The sequence below is a fragment of the Onychomys torridus genome, chromosome 1, assembly GCF_903995425.1.
Source record: "Onychomys torridus chromosome 1, mOncTor1.1, whole genome shotgun sequence".
Taxonomy (NCBI): Eukaryota; Metazoa; Chordata; class Mammalia; order Rodentia; family Cricetidae; genus Onychomys; species Onychomys torridus.
Genome location: NC_050443.1, coordinates 55,640,501 through 55,650,223, shown reverse-complemented (window position 1 = coordinate 55,650,223; position 9,723 = coordinate 55,640,501). Strand labels below are relative to the sequence as shown.

Here is a 9,723-nt window from a genome sequence, read left to right as displayed (position 1 = left end):
ATTGTGGCCGTAATTACCACAGTTGATTTGGGATCCAGACTGCTTCTCTTTCTTTCCTGGTTTCACTATGTACTATTATTCACACTTTGGTAGGTTATGTAACCTGTTGGAAAATGCTACAGACCTCATAAAAATATTGTGAGGACAGAAAATCAGCAAGTTGGTTCCTGATTCCCGGTAATGTTTAATCAATGGTAACAAGTCATTTGTCTCATGCAGCCAAAAATCCACTAAAAATGGATCAATGGTAGAAATGATGTTAAAACATATTGGAGGTCACTGGAAGCACAGAGGACCAGGTAAACTAATTTCCAAGCTGGAAGAACCCTTTTCAGAGAGTTGGAACGACTCTTTTCTCTCCTAGGGCTGGGTATCCCTGAGGTCGAGGATGGATTGGAGGCCAGGCTTACTGTGGACAGAGGGGCCCTACTGGAGACACGTTCGAACAGCACCTAGTGCCAGGTGCTGCTTTCTAGTCAGACATGCTCAGGGTACTGGCACACAGGGAATCTGTCGAATGCTGAGTTGTGACAGGCTCAGGGGTGGGTGGGGTCCTAAAAAGGCAGAGGAAAATATGTTGTACCTTTACATGATGAGAATATGAGAATGATAGCTTTCCCTGGAGGGCCAGTCCTGTGATAAGCACAGTGAGACAGTGAAACCTCGGGCACACCTGTGTAAAAACAGGAGTTCTGATTTCACTGTTCTCTCTCTCTCTCCCTCTTTCTTTCACACACACACACACACACACACACACACACACACACACACACACACGACTTTGTTTTTTGAGATAGTGTCTTTATTTTTGAACTTGAAATCCTCCTGCTTCAGCCTCCTGAGTGCTAGGACTACTGGCATATTGATAAAATAAACTATTTTTTGAACTATCTAGGGCTTTGGGATTGTATCCCATAAATAATTACCAAATGCAATGTCATAACTTTTTGTAGGTATTTTATGATTTCAGCTCTTGTATTTAGGTCTTTGACTTGCTATGAGTTAGTTTTGATATATGACCTAAAGATCCAACTTCATTTTTTGAATTATTTTCTCTGGCATAATTTTTAATATCATTATAGTAATTTATTTACCCTGTTGTTTATTTACAGACATTTGTGTTACCTTCTTTTTTTCTTAAAAACATATTAAGATTTGGGGCTGGAGAGATGGCTCAGAGATTAAGAGCACTCACTGGTCTTCCGAGGATCAGAGTTCAATTCCCAGCACCCATACACAGCTCACAACTGTCTGTAACTACAGTTTCAGGGTGTCCGATGCCTTCTTCTGACCTACTTTTGCGGTGCACAGACATCCTTATCCCAGTAGTCCCCTTTATTCCCCTAAATAGATTTTAATCATTATTTTACTCTTTATTTCCTTCTGGAAGGAGCCACATGCTCAGAAAAAGTCTTTTCAGGCTGGCTGAGTTGTGGCTGTGAGCCGGCCGTGAACAAGAGTTGGGGGCATTGGAAAGAAGAAAATTGCAGCCTTTCTTCAACATATCCAAACCCCTCCAAGTTTTCCTCACTCCCCTCTGGACCCTCCACCGGCCCAGCAGGCTCTTTTTCAGTTCCAAAGGAGTTAACAAGGCCTGAGCGATCTGTCAACATTCATTGTCTCAGGTTGTTTTGGGGACGGCATAAACCGAGGAGGGTCCCACTACCCAAGAACTTTGACTTCTGACATACCCTGGTTGGTCAGGGGTTGGGGACCGAGCTTAGAGCCATATGCACCTTGTTGCCTTAGAGGGGAGGGTGGAAAGAGCAAGCTAATTATAGTCAACTGGGAACAAACCTAATGGAATAAGAAGTTTGCAGATCTGTCCATATGCAAATCCAGAAAGCGGAGGGCGGGACTTGGGAGTGGGCGCTGGCTCCCCTCCAACCTATCCTGAACTCTTGAATCCGAGAGGGGGTTAGACGAAAAGAGCTTTCCGCAGTGAATAAGGTTGGTGCCTGGGCTAGGCTCTGATCCTGCTGAATAGAGGACTCAGGAGTCCCGGGAGGGCTGGGGTGCTGCAGAGGGGCGGGAGCACGCTGCACAGAGGCGGGTGGTGGCAGCGGCGACGAGGGCGGGGCTGTGCAGGTGTGTCTCGGGCAAGCGCCTGCTTTGGCCGGGATCGTCCGGGCGCTGCGTTAGCCGCGGCTGTCCAGACCGACGCTGCTTGGCTGCTGCCTGGCTCGCTGCGGATTTTCCACCCAGGTAGGGGGATAGCGATCCTTGACGCGGTGCGTGCAGACCCGGGTTCCCAGGCCTGACAGGCTGAGCCCTAGGCTGAGACCGCTGGGTGCGGTTGATGGGGAAAAACCTCAAAGGACAGCAGAGTTGGAAAGCAGCCCCGAAAAGGGAGCACTTGCTGCTGCCCCGGGCTGAGCGCTTTTTTGAACGTGGTCTTCCTCAGGACTAGGAGTAAAACCCTGTGAACTATTGGCGCGGTAAATACTTTCCCAACTTGGGCTACTGACATTTATAGCTGCTTTCCACACGGTTCCTGGGCATCCCTTTAGTTTCAACCCTACTCCTCATAGATGGGTTTGTTTTCAAAGAACGGATTAAACACATGCCCACACCTGCTGACTCTGGACTGGGGTTTGTGAGTGTGTGTTTTTCTGTGTGGAGGGCGCCCTCCGCGGGCGTGGGAGCCGTTTCTTAGGGACTCAGGATTTATTGATGGATGGTTTTAGCGCAAGGAAAAGAACATGATTTGTTTTGCAGGGATGGGTGAGCAAATGCAGTTAGCCAGGGAGGAGCAAGGCGCTGCTGTTCCTTCAGCAGAAGGGTGGTAGTTCTCTCAGCTGCCCAAATGCCATCTTTCATCCAGAAATCGCGGATGCGAAAAGGCTCAGTTTAAAGGTAACTTAACGTCAAATGTGTTGGGCTCTGGTAAGGTAGGGTGGGGCGCTAGGGGATGCTTGCTCGTTCCTAAGCATGTTTGGAAGGTGAACATGGGTGGCTCTGGGCCTCGGGGAGGGGCAGGTAAGAAATGAGAGCTGTGTGGTTGGTTGGTGGGGAACTAGACGTTGCGGCCAGCTCAGAGGTCTCTTTCACGCTTTTGCTGCCTGCCCTGTGCGGGAGAGGCGACTTGTTCTGCTTGCTAGAGGATGCAGTTGATAAGTGAGGCTCATGCTGCATCTTCCCTGAGTCAGCAAATACTTACCTAACGTCAATACGTGTCAGAGGTGGGATTGATCCTTAGGGACGCCGAGGTGATGGAAACGAAGCCCTAACATTGCACAAGCTCACACCCCGTGGGGACAAACACTTGTAGTAAGCAGGTGTAGCCAGTTCAGGACTCTGGGGTGAAAATAAGAGTGGGTGGTGGCAGAGAAGAGAAGGGGATTAATTTAAAACGAAGCCCCCGCGGGGCTTAGCAGAGATTGGATTAGTTTCTTGGTCCATTGGTCTTGAGTGACCTACAACCCTCTCCTAGTCCGTCATCGCTGATGGGAAGGCCGAGTTGATGTTTGTAGAACAAGGCCAGTGCCAACTAGGCACTCGGCTGGCACTGAGGGTGAAGCTCACCAATGCAGGTCAGGCTTTGTACTTTTATTTTTTAATAAGTGTTTCCCTAAATTCCTGGGCCATGAAAGATGGAAATAGCATTTCACCAAAGCAAGATCTCTGGAAAACTCTTAAGGGAGTTTCAGAGCAGATCAACTGGCTGTTCAGGACAACTCTGACCCCATTTGTCCCCCATGGTGGAATAAAGGAAAGCTAAAGTTGTTACCACCTCTCTACTCTGGGGGAGGAACATCTAGCTTTGGGGTTGATTCTTCTGGGATAAAGAGTGGCCAATGACACAAATAAGTGCTCATGGGATATTCCTGTTGTCAGAGGCGTGCCTTACATGCATTCTGTAACCCAAACCACCAGATGATGTTTGAACGATAGCCTGGCACACTGTGTGGCCTTGACTACTTAAAGAGAGCTGGTGTGGGTCTTAGGCAAGTATCTTAGCCTTTATCTGAGCTTTGATTTCCTGATCTGTCATGATAATTATGTAAAACACACTTAAAAGTATTGGTTCATTGTTAAACAGTTGTCATATATTAACCATCTGTCATGAAGTCACTGCTTAAGAAATGAAAGTTTGTTCCTTGGGTTCCTACCATGGTGCCAGGTACTTCTTTAAATGTAGGGCATAGACTTGTGTAAAGTGTGTGTGTGTGTGTGTGTGTGTGTGTGTGTGTGTGTGTGATGAGGAATACTCCAAGGGTTTGGAGTGGGCTTGGAATCTATCTATTATCTGTTATCTATCTATCTATCATATCTATCCATCCATCTATCTCTACCTATGTATGTGGTCAGGGAGACCTTTGATAACAAGGACATTTGATCAGCTCCGGGGAAGGTGAGGGAGGAGGCCAGGCAGGGTGGGTAGAGTAACAGAACTCACAAGAGCCGGAGACAAGAGACAAACATGTTCAGAAGAGAACAAGAAAGAGACCCAGGAAGCTGAGTTGTGTGAAATGAGGGGCATAGTGCTGGGTCCTGACCGAAGACAACACGACAAGGACAGTGTTGTCTTGCTTCTTGTGATTTATGTTTACATATTTGTCCCTAAGATATGGCACTGACTTCTTGTTTAAGGACTTGGCTGAGTTCCTAAGCTCTGTGCTTAGAAGAAGGTTATTTGGTAGGAAGTGGTACCTGGGTCTTTCAAAACATGATCTAATGCAGCAGGCAGGGGGATACATCTTTGCAAGACAAACAGGGACTGAGGCGATGGCTGAGATTTCTATACCCCACATTGAGAGCTGTATTTGCATTTGTTTCTTTTTCAAATGAACCAGAGTCACCTTTAGTGACCAGTTCAGCAGGTGTTGTCCTTGCTAGCCTGTGTTCTCTTTCCTTTGGCAAGAATTTCTGTGACTATGAAAGGATTGGGATCATCTGGAAATATACTGACCTTCAGTGCACCATGGAGTGCGTTTATGTATGGCTGGATGGTGAATTTATTTGGGGCTTCCATCCAGAAGCTTAATATAAAGATCACAGCTTGCTGCTTTGCCCTTTGGAGAAAGCCGTATTTGGGGATCTGAGGGCTCCATCAGTTCTCTGTGATGCAGTAAGCCTACTGCAGTGTTCCATGAGCAAAATGGGGGTTGATGGCTGCAAACCTTGTCAAAGCATCTGTGAAATAGGATGCGGGGAGGCTGGGTCAAGGTCAGGGTAACTGGTTGGCCATCATCCAGTTCATCTCAGGAGAAAACATTTATTTCTGTGCATTTTCCCATCCAAGGTTTGGCTCTTAGTCATACTTTTTAATCTCAGAAACCTGATCTGTCTCTCTGGGCTATGTCAGAGTGGCTTTTTGTTCATCTGCATGCCAGGCTATTGATCTGCAGTGGCTGAGACACTGTGTTCCATTGCTAGTGTATGTAAGTCCTGCAAGACCCCCCCCCCCCCCCCATCATGACAGCCAAGCCATGGGGAGCAAAGATGCTTAGATGCCTACCCAAAGGACTGGTCACACACCTTAGGGTTTGTCTTGTCATTGAGGCTAAGGAATAAGCCGCCTTCAAACTCACTGACCTTGAACAACCAGCATTTATTATTTTCTCTCAAGTGTATGGAGTGGCTGAGAGATCTTCAGATCTGAGTTGTGCTTGGCTGGTCTCTGCTGTGCCTGTTCATGTGACTTGGATGAATAAATTGATGGAGAGTCTGAAAAATGGCTGATTTGGGATGACCTGAGCTGGGATGGCTTGGCTCTGATCATCGTTGTCTTTTCCAAGTATAGCTGGGAGTTTTCACATTGCAAGGACAGAGAGCCAAGAGAAAGTGGAAGAGTGTGGGCTGGAGATGCAGTTCAGCCAGTAAGGCTGGCCTAGCATGCACAGAGCCCCAGATTTAATCCCTGTTACCATATAAACGGCATCTGAAATATCAGCATGGGAGAGGTAGAGGCAGGTAAAGGATATTGGAAGTACAAAGTCATCCTTTGCTACATAGTAAGTTTAAGGCCAACCTCAACTATATGGGGTCTTGTCTAGGAAAATAAAAGAAGAGGAGGAGGAGAAGAAAAGGAAGAAAGAGGATGGAAATATTCATGGTCTCTCCAAGCCTAAGCCTATTGTTGACATACAATCACTTGACCTTTGTTTATCAACAATAGCAACATATGAGGAAGCCAGTGTGAGGGGTAAGGAAACAGATTCCACTTCTTCAGTTGATCTTAGCTAAAAGGTCAAGAAGCAATTAGATTCAGTATTGCAAAGAGCAGGGTGCAGGGAGGTGAAGGATTTGGCATGTCTGGATCTTAATACCTAAAGTTGCCTTGGGTATGGAGGGGACAAGGGTTCAGGAGCCCTACCCCTAGCTGAGGAGCAATTGACAGTTAATAGGTAGAGTCAATTTTCTTTAAGGGTGTGGTTCCATTAGGTCATCTGTGCTCTAGGGGATGGCCCTACACAGGAAATTATAAGGACAGCACAAATTAGACTCGATAGATAGATGATAGATAGATATATAGATACACAGAGGGAACATGAAGTTGGGAAGGGTTGGGCATAGATAGGTATTAGAACTAGGAGTTGTTAGGAGGAAGAGTTGGGGTGAATATGATCCAGATACATTGCATGCATGAATGCAAGTCTCAAAGAATTAACAAAAATACATCAAAAGTTTAGTTCCCATGGCTAAATCTTCCTTCTCCAGGGACCCAGCTTGAATGTGTCCCCTTGTGGCTTTCCGCCACGACTGTCTTTTTTCTGTGTTTCCAGTAACTCACTAAATATTTATTGTCTTCAGTGTCAGGCATGCCATAGTCAGGGCATGCAGCAGTTAAACATAGTGCAAGCTCCACCTTGTTGCATGAATCCTAAATGGTCTTATAATAAAAACCTGGAGCCAGATATCAGAGTGAAAGCTGAAAGATCGGAGGAAACAAGCCACAGCCACTTCTCACCTCACCAACTTTTCAGCTGAAAAGAGAAAATCCTGTCTCCACAGCACTCCGCTGAATGCCTCTGAGTCCTCAGCTGAAAGGGCCTTGAGTACCCGTCTCCTCATGCCTTATCTGCCTTTCTCTACCCAGCCATATCACTTCCTATCTCAACCTTCTAGTGCTGGAATTAATGTTGTGTGTGCTTCCCACATAGTGGTAGCAGAGGTATGAGATCTCAAGTGCTAGGATTAAAGGTGTGTGTCATCACTGCCTGCCTCTTTTGGACTGGATTACTCTCCTGTAGTCCAGGGTGGCTTTGAACTCAGAGAGATCCAGATGGATCTTTGCCTTCAGAGTGCTAGGATTAAAGGTGTGTGCCATTACTGCCTGGCCTCTATGTTTAATCTAGTAGCTGGCTCTGTCTTCTGATCTTCAGGCAAACTTTATTAGAGTACAACAAAATATTACCACGTCACCTCATGAAACATTCATTCCAATAGGGGAGGTAAATATGTAAATACACAAATGCATGTATATTACGCCAGGCAATTAAGGATCACCAGACAGGGAAAGGAGGAGGGAGCTAATTGAATGGGCTTGGGGAGGTACAGTGAAGTAAGGGGTAGAAATAAGATGTGAGGACAGGTGTCAGGGAAATGGAAGAATGAGCCACCAAAGACCACTCCAGGCAAGGGAAACAAATGCAAAGGTCCTGAGGCAACAGTGTGGGCACAGTTTAGGAACAGGAGGTAGGCCTCTGTAGAACAAGCCAGATGAGAAACAGTGAGCACAATAGTTTGTGATATCAGGGAATCCAGGGCTTTGGCTTTGATTTTGAGTTAGATGGGAAGCCCCTGGCGAATTCTGAGCACAGGCTACCTTTATCTGACTTATGTTTCAGCGTGATCACTTGAGCTTTAGAGCTTGGACTAAGGACATCCGTCAGGGTGTTGTTACCTTTGTGCTCCAGGGAAGAGGTGATGGTGGTCTGGATCAGGTGGGATGGTAGTTGTGATGGTAAGAAGCAATCAAATTCTGGATATATTTGGTGGTAGGGCAGACAAGATTTGTAACAAGTAACACTCTGGGCACAAGAAAAGATGATTCCTTGCTTTGAGCTAAGGGGCTGGGTAGATTAGCCATCACTGCCCTTGAAAATGAGCCAATGGCTAGCCAATGGAGAAGTCAGTTACATAGATACATTAAAGGTGTAGATTCCAGGGAAGAAGCCGGGGGCCGGGGGTGGGGTGGGGGGAGATGTAAATTTGAGTAATACCAACAAGGTCTTTATTTGTCCCTCAATGAGCCAAGTCACTGCTTTGTGGCCAGGTTCCAGAATCCTGTCAGCCATGTGCTCAGTGACTGTCTGCAGGGTGAATGAAAGCAACCGTTCACTAGATGTGAATCCAAATGCTTGCCCTGGTGAGCGTTGCTGTGTGAGTCCCTCCCTGAAGAAATCCCCTTTCTTCTCAAGGTCTCATGGGAGACTTACTGTAGATCTTGGGGAATGAAAACTGGCTTTAAATGTGAAGGTTCCAATCACTTACGTCTGAGAGAGAGAGAGAGAGAGGGAGAGAGAAACAAAGCAGGAAACACGGAGAAGCTAAAAAATAGCTCAGACTTCCAAAAAAAGGAGAAAAGATTCTTCAGGGAGAAGCGGCTGAAATTCAGGGGTGTGATGTTCTTGTATTATTCTTGTACTGTGTTTAATTTGAGACGAAGCAGACGCAGGCAGGAAGAATTCTAGAAGGGGGTGAACGTTATTTAAATCAACTTATACTGAGTGAAAGCATGTCACCAGCTTGCTTGAAGAATCCCACGTCTACAGTATCTTGTATAATGTGTTTCTGTTTATAAAAGGGGAGACATAGGCAGTAGCCTAATTGGAACATGAGGAGGTTGGAAGGCTTTTCATCTCAGACTAGGTGCTGTGCAATGACTCCTCAGAGAGGGGCTGACTTATGTTGGTAGTATCTGGGGTAGGAGGGCTGGAAAAAGAAAAAGCAGTACTGTAATTGTGTGTGTGTGTGTGTGTGTGTGTGTGTGTGTGTGTGTGTGTGTGTGTGTGTGTGCATGAGGGAGAGAGAGAAAGAGACAGAAAGAGACAGAGACAGAGAGAGAGAGAGAAAGAGACAGAAAGAGACAGAGACAGAGACAGAGAGAGGTGAAGTAAAGCGGAAACCTCCTATGGTTTAGTTTTAGTTCATGTGAGTTATAGCCATTACTATCTTAATCAGAGAACCTGTGTTACTCTAGGAGACTTTCAACAAGGTTGATGTTCCCTCATAGAAACAGAGGGTGGGAATCGTCATTTGACCCTCATCGGAGATTCCAGTCACTCAGTTCTGCATCCCCTCCTCCTCATTGTATACAATTCTGCCCCAGCAGCATATGATCTCATGGGCTTAGGATACAGAGGTTGAAGACCTCAAGATGTTGAATGAGGTGCAGTGGTCTGTGATCTGTGGAAGGTTAATGGAATGGGGAACTCCATCTATGTAGCCATGAGAAGTCATTATCCATGCTGAGGTGAGAACTTTCCTGTGATGTGATTGATTTGGGGTCACTCATCCTTCTGTCAGCAACCTTTCTCCCATGTTTTTGTACATAAGCCAAAGAAACTCACTGGTTCTTCAAGCTCAACTTGGGTACCCTGTCAGGGGGAGAAGACTTTGTTTACATCTATAAAGTAAAGTCACACAGCACCCTCCAAAGTGGAGCCATTGTCCTCAAAAGCATTAGTGTTGGGTTTATGGAGTGAGTTAGCTCCCATAGGATTAGGCTGAGGCAAGGCCTTTTTCCACATGTCTGTTTTTTTGTCTGGCTCTCTG

At 46.2% G+C, this 9,723-nt stretch overlaps 1 protein-coding gene across 3 annotated transcripts in view; it reads left to right on the top strand.

Annotated features, from left to right (window-relative positions):
• Positions 1–1,929: 1,929 nt before the first annotated feature.
• Positions 1,930–9,723, top strand: part of Sv2b (synaptic vesicle glycoprotein 2B) — a 188,781-nt gene continuing 180,987 nt past the window's right edge. Inside the window, exon 1 of one of the 3 annotated variants that reach the window (XM_036187790.1) lies at positions 1,930–1,950. The gene's annotated coding sequence lies outside the window, so the exon portion shown is untranslated. Of the gene's footprint in view, positions 1,951–2,044; positions 2,206–2,637; positions 2,857–9,723 lie in introns of those variants that run through there. The other 2 variants (XM_036187781.1, XM_036187772.1) reach the window with 2 other exon arrangements.